The sequence below is a fragment of the Varroa jacobsoni genome, unplaced genomic scaffold (assembly GCF_002532875.2).
Source record: "Varroa jacobsoni isolate VJ856 unplaced genomic scaffold, vjacob_1.0 scaffold_342, whole genome shotgun sequence".
NCBI classification, from domain to species: Eukaryota; Metazoa; Arthropoda; class Arachnida; order Mesostigmata; family Varroidae; genus Varroa; species Varroa jacobsoni.
In genome coordinates this window covers 72,147-79,986 of record NW_019213244.1, presented here as the reverse complement: position 1 = coordinate 79,986, position 7,840 = coordinate 72,147, and the positions used below count along the sequence as shown (strand labels likewise).

General features: G+C 39.6%; 1 protein-coding gene across 1 annotated transcript in view; it reads right to left on the bottom strand.

Moving 5' to 3' along the window:
* Nucleotides 1–7,840, bottom strand: part of LOC111259538 (uncharacterized) — a 51,167-nt gene that overhangs the window by 26,201 nt on the left and 17,126 nt on the right. The window lies entirely within an intron of this gene.

The window sequence follows — 7,840 nt, the reverse complement described above, 5'->3', positions numbered from 1 at the left end:
GAGAGAGAGAGAGAGAGAGAGAGAGAGAGAGAGAGAGAGAGAGTCATTGCGTTTACTACTCGCTACAGAGGGTACGCATGTTAATCAACTATTTTTATGCGGTCGACGGCAATATTCTGAAGGCCACTGAGTTCGGCGACTATTGTGCCTCAGGTACAAACAATAATCCTCTTTTTTCCAAAGAATGCCAATCGTCTGGCAACACCATGTTTGTTCTATGTAATAAAAAAAGAGGGTATTCCCTAATTTACGTTCGGTACTTCTAGGCTCCTCTAGACATTACATTGGATGGCTAATTTCTAGCACGAAGTAAAGTATGTCTGCGCCCGAATTCCTTCTTAGATCACCACATGTCCGCAGATTTAACAAGTAAATTCTATTATTTCTGCCTTACTATATGTTCTATTATTAATGCTATTATGGGAATCTTTGAGAATAATCTGCGCATCGCCTTAGTCGCCAGTTTGATCTATCAGTATTCGCGTTAACGCTTTCCATACCTCTACATAACTATGACCTGTTCGCCAGCTTCCTCTGCAGTGAACCCATGCATGACCTACCACTTTAGCTGCACACGTTTTTAGAGGCCGAGCCACAACGGAGTACTAATGAGTCAATACACAACTCGTATCGAAAATCTATGTAGCACATAGATAAGCAGAATGAAAGTTTTGAAGTCGTTCTTCAGCCGCGACCCAGCGCGCGAAGGCAAACTTGGCGCACCTTCCTAAAAGAATGTGGCATGTAACCATTGGCACTTCGACCATAGGCATCGCGCGAGAGATCACTCTGTTAATTTCCCATCTTAGGCAAAAAAGGGCACGTCGTACGTCCGGATTAGGCTTACGATAAAACTCGGCGCATAAACGAATGAATAAAAAAAATATAGCCACGTTGACTGGCCCTTTTTTAACCTCTGTTTCGCAGGAGAGATATTGTTTATTGCATCCGGCTAACTTGTTGCTGTTTGTGGGTCACCTGCGACGGTATGGCGGTATGACCGTAGATGACAGATTAACAGCAGAAAGAAACAACGATATCGTTACTGGGTAAGGCCGAATTGCTTGAGAGTGTCAGATCGAAAGGTGGATAGAAGAAGGACAGGAAGGAGATCGCCCTTATAGCATTACGTCATCATGTGGATTCCCATACCAGTAGGAAGTGTGCCTTAAACACACAACCAGTCAGAAAGGGCCTTGACCATTGTTTCTGCCGTTAATTCTTCTGTGGCCTAGTAGTCTGAGTTTGGTTCTCGTGTAGAATACAGGACTAATCGTACAATGACGACGAGATGTACGAAATAGTGTTCTTACGTGCTATTCAAGTACTTTCTACCTGCTAAGAGAATTGTAAAGCAAGTGGTCAGTTTAATATATTGTAGGACACGAGAAAAAAGGACGATTTTTCTATCATCATATGCTGGAGAAAACTGATTTTTTTAGGAAAAAATCATACCGCATCACAAAGTGTCTGGCTATTTGTCCAGGTCAGAGTAATTATAACGTGAAAAACTTCATAAGAACGCTTAACGCTATTTGAGAATAGATTGGCAGCTTAGCAAATCCACTCTAATTATTACTTCCACAATATCGTGTATTCCTCGCGTAGCTCGTGTATTCCTTTTCTATGCTTTAAACCATTATCCTATCTAAACAGTCGTATCGTTTGAGTAATTCCGTCAGTTTGTTTTAGTTATTTAGTGATCCTGACTTCAGATACTTTACTATCATGCTCTAGCTTCCATGTGTATTTATAGGAGTTCGGATTTTAAAATCCTTTGTAATAATTAGAACCGTCGAGGCGACACGGAAATAAGTAAGTGGAAAAAATAAAGACGTATTATTTACACTTGAATATTTCTTCTGTTAGCGAATAACACTTGCCTCTTATCCAGCTCACTACAGACACTAGAAGAACTTTCCTTCTTTCATTCTTCCTTAGTATAACCTGATCTTTCTAAGAGGCGGTTTTTACCACAAGATTGTTTTGTCAAGGCAAGCTCATGCATACAAATCGGTTGAAACGGTTCGAGCCGCTTTTGGGCTGACTGGCGTACACACGGATGTACGCGAGCGTCTATTCGTATTAGATATGGAATAGTGTATAACAAAAATAGATAGTTTCGGCTAAACATCGATTCGTCTGAGATTCGTGACGCCTAAAAAATAAAACGAGTGATCACTCACATTCTTGTCCTTCATATTTTAACGATATAATTTTATATTTACGGCGTCTGTAAAACTGCCATGGTTATATCATGTACAAAGATCTATACTTCTGAGTCGATGACTTCTACCCGTTGTTATTTACTACGTCTCCAATACGTGCTATTGGTCAAAAAGACTGCCTTAGCTGAAGTATCGATGCTTAATAAGATAATTGCAGTAACTTTAAGTGGTCAAATGACGGTAAGTGACAGTAATCCCGTATAGGTTAGTAAGACTATCCATTATTCATTTCTTAAAATACTTTTTTTTAGATATAGATAAAAAATAGAATTTTTTAAGCATCCACTGGGGGTATTGATTGAGTAAAGTCCTGTGAAGGTCGTAAAAATTAAAACGTTTTTGATTCCTACACTATAAAATTATGTTTCGCCGTCTACCAGACCCCTCGTTGCTTCTCGCTTAATTTCTAGTGTTATGATTTTGTATTTCTAATATTATTTTATTATTTTTAATAACATATAGCAAAACATATTCAAAAAACACCGAGGCTCGATTCGATTGTGCGAAAATGATCTCCTGCCGTTACACTGCCTCTTTTGGTATGGCACCCATGCGATACGTACACAGGAATAGCTTCTTGCCTAGGAGGCGTTTTTTCCACTTCACATTCAGTTGGAACTGAGAGCACGGCAGATCCTTTATCTTTGATGTGAGCAGTTGGTTCTTTTGTTACTTACAAGATGCCCATTTTAGCAAACATTTAGGTTTAGTAATCTGCCGTTCTAAATACCCCACACAAGAGTTTTGGATATAAGAGCCTTTCGACGACAAGCTATACATGATCTGCTCTTTGACTAAATTTACTCTCAATCGATAAAGAATATTCAAAGAGCTATAGCCTTAAAGTATTGACTAATCGATCGGGCTAAATGCGGGTATATAGTCATAAAATCACGTGTTGGAAAATTTCAAACAAAAATTGTCAAAACATAGACTTATTTAATGCTTTCGTTACCATTGATGAGAAGCTTAGAAATTGTATCCGAGTTCATCCCCTATGCTCTGCTTATCATAATGCTGATATTCCAACAGGCTTTGTAACAGTTTTCTACAACATTTTTTCGCCGAAACTTTTCGTCCTTCGTACTATGTATAATTGCACCAATGTGCTTTTATGAGAGTCTCTATAATGATTATACTAGGTAAAGCGAAAGAAGAATAACTAAAGGAAATGTAAGACGAACCTATGACCAGCGTGCTAGATACGTAAGCATTAGCCACTTGCTACTTACTATTTCTTAGGAACAAGGCTAAAGTTGCCTGGGAAATTGATGATAAGGCCACCCACCCATAGCGTTTTACACGTCGAGATTTTCTCTATTTGTACAACGTTATTCCCTTTCTTTCGCGCTCTGAAGGGTGCTTGAACATGGCTTCCTTGAAGCAAGCCTTATTGAACTTTTCCGTTCTGTTTTCCTTCCCAGAAACGGTCGGCGGTTTGATCCGATTGTTACATAGGTAGCACACTGCTCTGGACGTATTGCCAGGATGTCTACAAAGATGCATCGGAATTTCACCGCCGGAGCTAAGAAAAGCTTTCGCACTAGGATTATCACTGCTGCAGGAACAAGAAACAAGATTCGCGTTCAGAAACACAAGCAGATATTTCTTGTCGTAATATACGAACCAGGAGAGATCCCTGTATACTATATGTGACAAACTAGGATCTCCTCCTTGGTGTCCAGGAAAAACAAGCGTATTAATGGTAACAGATCTTCAGAAATGGTTATGGTAGTCGCTGAGAACGGCGAACGATTTGCGCATTTTCCGATGCTCTACTTGTGGAGAGTCAGGACATGCGCATCTGGCGACTGGCAGATCGCTCTCTAGAACGATTTTGAGGACTCAGCTCAGGATACCCCAGCCGAGACAGTTATTACAGCTGTGTTTTAATCATTTCTGAAGCCGCATCGCCGATTAAGATCAGCTGAAAAGATGCCTTCAGCGTATGACTATATCGATGGAACGTGAAGCCGGCAGAGAAAGCTTGTTCTTCTATCTATTGTTCATAGCATTGATCGTATACTTTGTGGTGGAATCTCTTTGCTTTTTATTTATTTGCCCATTGAGATTTTCTCTAAATAAAATATCCTTAGTGCACCATAGAAGGTGGCCATTCGTAAAGGAATAGATAAACTGGCTTTCTTCTAGAATGAGATTTTGCTATTCCACGATTATTAACACCATTCGACTCACGGAATTATCTGTATATCTCCGTAATCTGAACCCGTGCGCGGTCTGTTATACGAAGACAAAAAAAGAGTAGAGTTTTTAATTCGATAGAACGTAATTGGCAAGTCAACTGGCATCCTCTATTGAGCACCAAAAAGGACAACGTTTAAAAACAGCTCAATCGATACAGTATGCGACGATTATACCTTCCCAGGACAATCCCAAATTTAAAAAATGTACATTCCTGACGTACCATTTGCTGGCCAACTTAATCGTAGCTTCTACGGAATCGCGAAGCCAAGTATGGAGGAAAGCGGAAACACACAGATGATGCGGCAGGTTCTCATTTTTGGACAACGGCAAGATCAGCTTGTCCCGAAAACCTTTCTGAACCCTATTAGTAGAGACCACGCACGTTTTTAGGAGTGGACAAAATTAAATCGCGTCTTATTTCAAAACCATTGTGCCATCAGTACCGAGTGTTTACTTAAAAATACATATCAAATGTGTTGTCACAAATGTACGATACCGTATACTTAAGATTCTCATTGTATAGCCATTACGGGGATCAGTCTCATAGGACGACTTGAATAGGCTTGCTGAGAACTCACTAGATTTCTGGGAATATATACGTAGAGGCTCTTGTCAAAGAAAACACAACATAGCATTAGCCACCATTTTTTACTACCACTACTAAAAAAAAAAATAACACAATGAAGTCTTTCCAGCGTTTAAAAAAGCACGGCCATTTCGTGATATTACGAACTCAACGCTCTCATAATATTGATGTAGATATTAGAGCATTTTATCGCTTACAATCAGAATTGACTGAATCCACGTATGCTTTCTCTACGCCTTTGGTCTTAGAATTTGGAAAAGCATGTCTAAGTACGCATTTGTAGGTATAAGCCTATCTTCAAACATAAGTTAATTCCGCATACCTTAATAGAGTTTTATTCGTTTTATTTAATCATACACACTTTTCTCAGACCTGTTCACGACTGCACGCTAAATAATGAGGCCTTTTTACTTCGTTTTGCGAATGAAGCATATATTTGTAATAGTCTTGTTGGCCTCTAGCTGTTCATGACGGTTTATTTACAAAAATAATTTTTCGTCGTTTTTTAAAAACTTCCGAAAGATATTTTACCCGAACTGGTTAAATTCCAGCCAGGGCGTTTCAATTATAAGATTGGCTTGAACAATGTCAGCAGCAGTGTCGAGCAAGTTTTATTCATTTAAATATGTGAGTCCATATCCCGCATTTGAGCAAGTTAATTATTTCAACTCATCCTACGCATTGATGCCACTAAAGTTAAATTTAAGTGGAGTTTCTAATCATTTTTATTAACAGTTAATTAAACAACCTAATAAATGTCGCCCGTGTCGGGCACGTAAATTCAAATTTTGGCAAATCCTTTTTGGTAGGCCTAATAGATTGACAGGCTGCCTCTAGACCTGCTCCGTGTAAACATATTTGTGCTTGTCTAAAAAAAGACAACTAACATTTTGACAACTTTTTGTAATCATGGGTGAAGCAAAGGCGCAGCTTACAAAAATTATCCTTTCTCCGTATCCATTCTGGGCCATCCAATGTCCAATTCATTTCTAGACCGTTGCAGCCCGCCTCATGCATACACTAACCTTAGTGCCAATCCGGGTTTTTACTATTGGGCGCAGCCAGCCATATGCGCCAGCAACGCCGTTCCAAAAAAAATCAACTTGGCCCAGAGATTATGCATAGAGGTATAGTGCCATGACCGCAATGACTCCACATTGTGTTTCATACACTGCCCCAGTTACTTTGTCGGAAAAGCACAGTTCGAGCTATAAAGTATTAACGCGTTAACAACTAATCCACAAGTTCACCGTCAAACAGGTTTACTGACGAGGCCACAGGGGGCCTGTCCTATCAGAGCTCACGACTTAGAGCTAGCAGATCACCCCGCTAGTTAGCCAACCCGCAGAAGCCGACCTAAACGCAAGGTTATACCCTACGAGGCATTCGTCAAGGCTTCCTGTCCCGTGGAACGTACCGGCATTAACGCGTACAAGATGGACCCTTTGACATCCTAATAGGCTAAATCGGCATTGTAACCTATCAGAAACATTCGAACAACTGCTCTTGTTAATGTCTCGTTAATGGACAACAAGGAACTCTACCCTTTATTACTTGTAGTTTATTTAAAGTTATTGTCTACCGCACTTGAGTGAGGCGATCTGTGTTGACAAATTTTCAAGACATTTTAATTGATGCTAAGTCCTAGCTACATTTCATGCGACTGAGGTATTCTATTGGCGGTACGTGTTACGTGGATTTGATATAGCATAAATAAACTGAGAATATCAATGATGAAAATAAAGATCAAATAGCTATTATGTTCGCTTAAAAAACCTGCAAGGAAGACCACACAGTTGATACACAGCTCTGCCATAAGCTATAGCTCTATACCAAATGCGTATCAGGCGCGTGGTGGTGGCAAAGGCAATAGCCCCAATCTCAGTGTTGCTTTTATTCGTACACTTATTTGGTTGAAGCCTCTACGATACAGTGATGACTTGATTCAGGGCTCTCCTTCATTTCTCAGCGGGGTTATGGACAGGCAACTAGTTAAAGCCATTTCTTTTGTATTATTTAATTACTTATTAAACAAAAGGTGAACTTAAATTGCACCATGGTGAGAGAAATTTCGACCCTTGTGCCTGGTGTTGCCGTCGAGGTACAACTACAACGATATTTGTACTAGTACACCTTGGCTATTTGAAGAGGGGCATCGTTTTTTTTAGGCTATTGTAAACGTTAAGAAAGGAAACGCGTCTGGTTGTACTGAAAGTGGCCTGAAATCATTTACGCGGTATAATCCGTACAGTAAAATACAGCTGTTGACGCAGAGGACGGTATAGATAGGATTTTAAGGGTCGGAGTTTTGCTCGCGTTTCTAATCTAAAATATGATGTGTAGAAATAGATGAACTACGCGGCTACAGTGCTACGATATTAGTACGATATCCATTTTGATGGGCGGGTTGTATTTATTTTGGATCGGGTTCATTGCTAGGCAAGTGAGCTCTGGCCCCTTTGCCAGTAACTACCAATTCGGCTGGATACATACGCTGTAGTTTTATTTTTTCAAATTTTTCTTTATTATATATACTTAGCTTATCAAAATATATTGATTCCACTTCTGCTTGACTATCATTTTCGTAGGCCATAGTCGCCACAGGTAAGAAGTAGTAGCACAGAACCACTCAAACGATTGGATCAAGACTCGTCCAATTACAGTTTTTTAGATAATTGGAAAATGTCTTGGCGGGTTGTTTTCTACAGGTTCAAAGAAGCACCTAACTGTCATACTGGAAATGTAGAGAGTTTGATTATTTTAACATATAGCGACTATTTTCCACCTTCTTAAATCTTAAAGATCTCGCTAGCTTATAAAT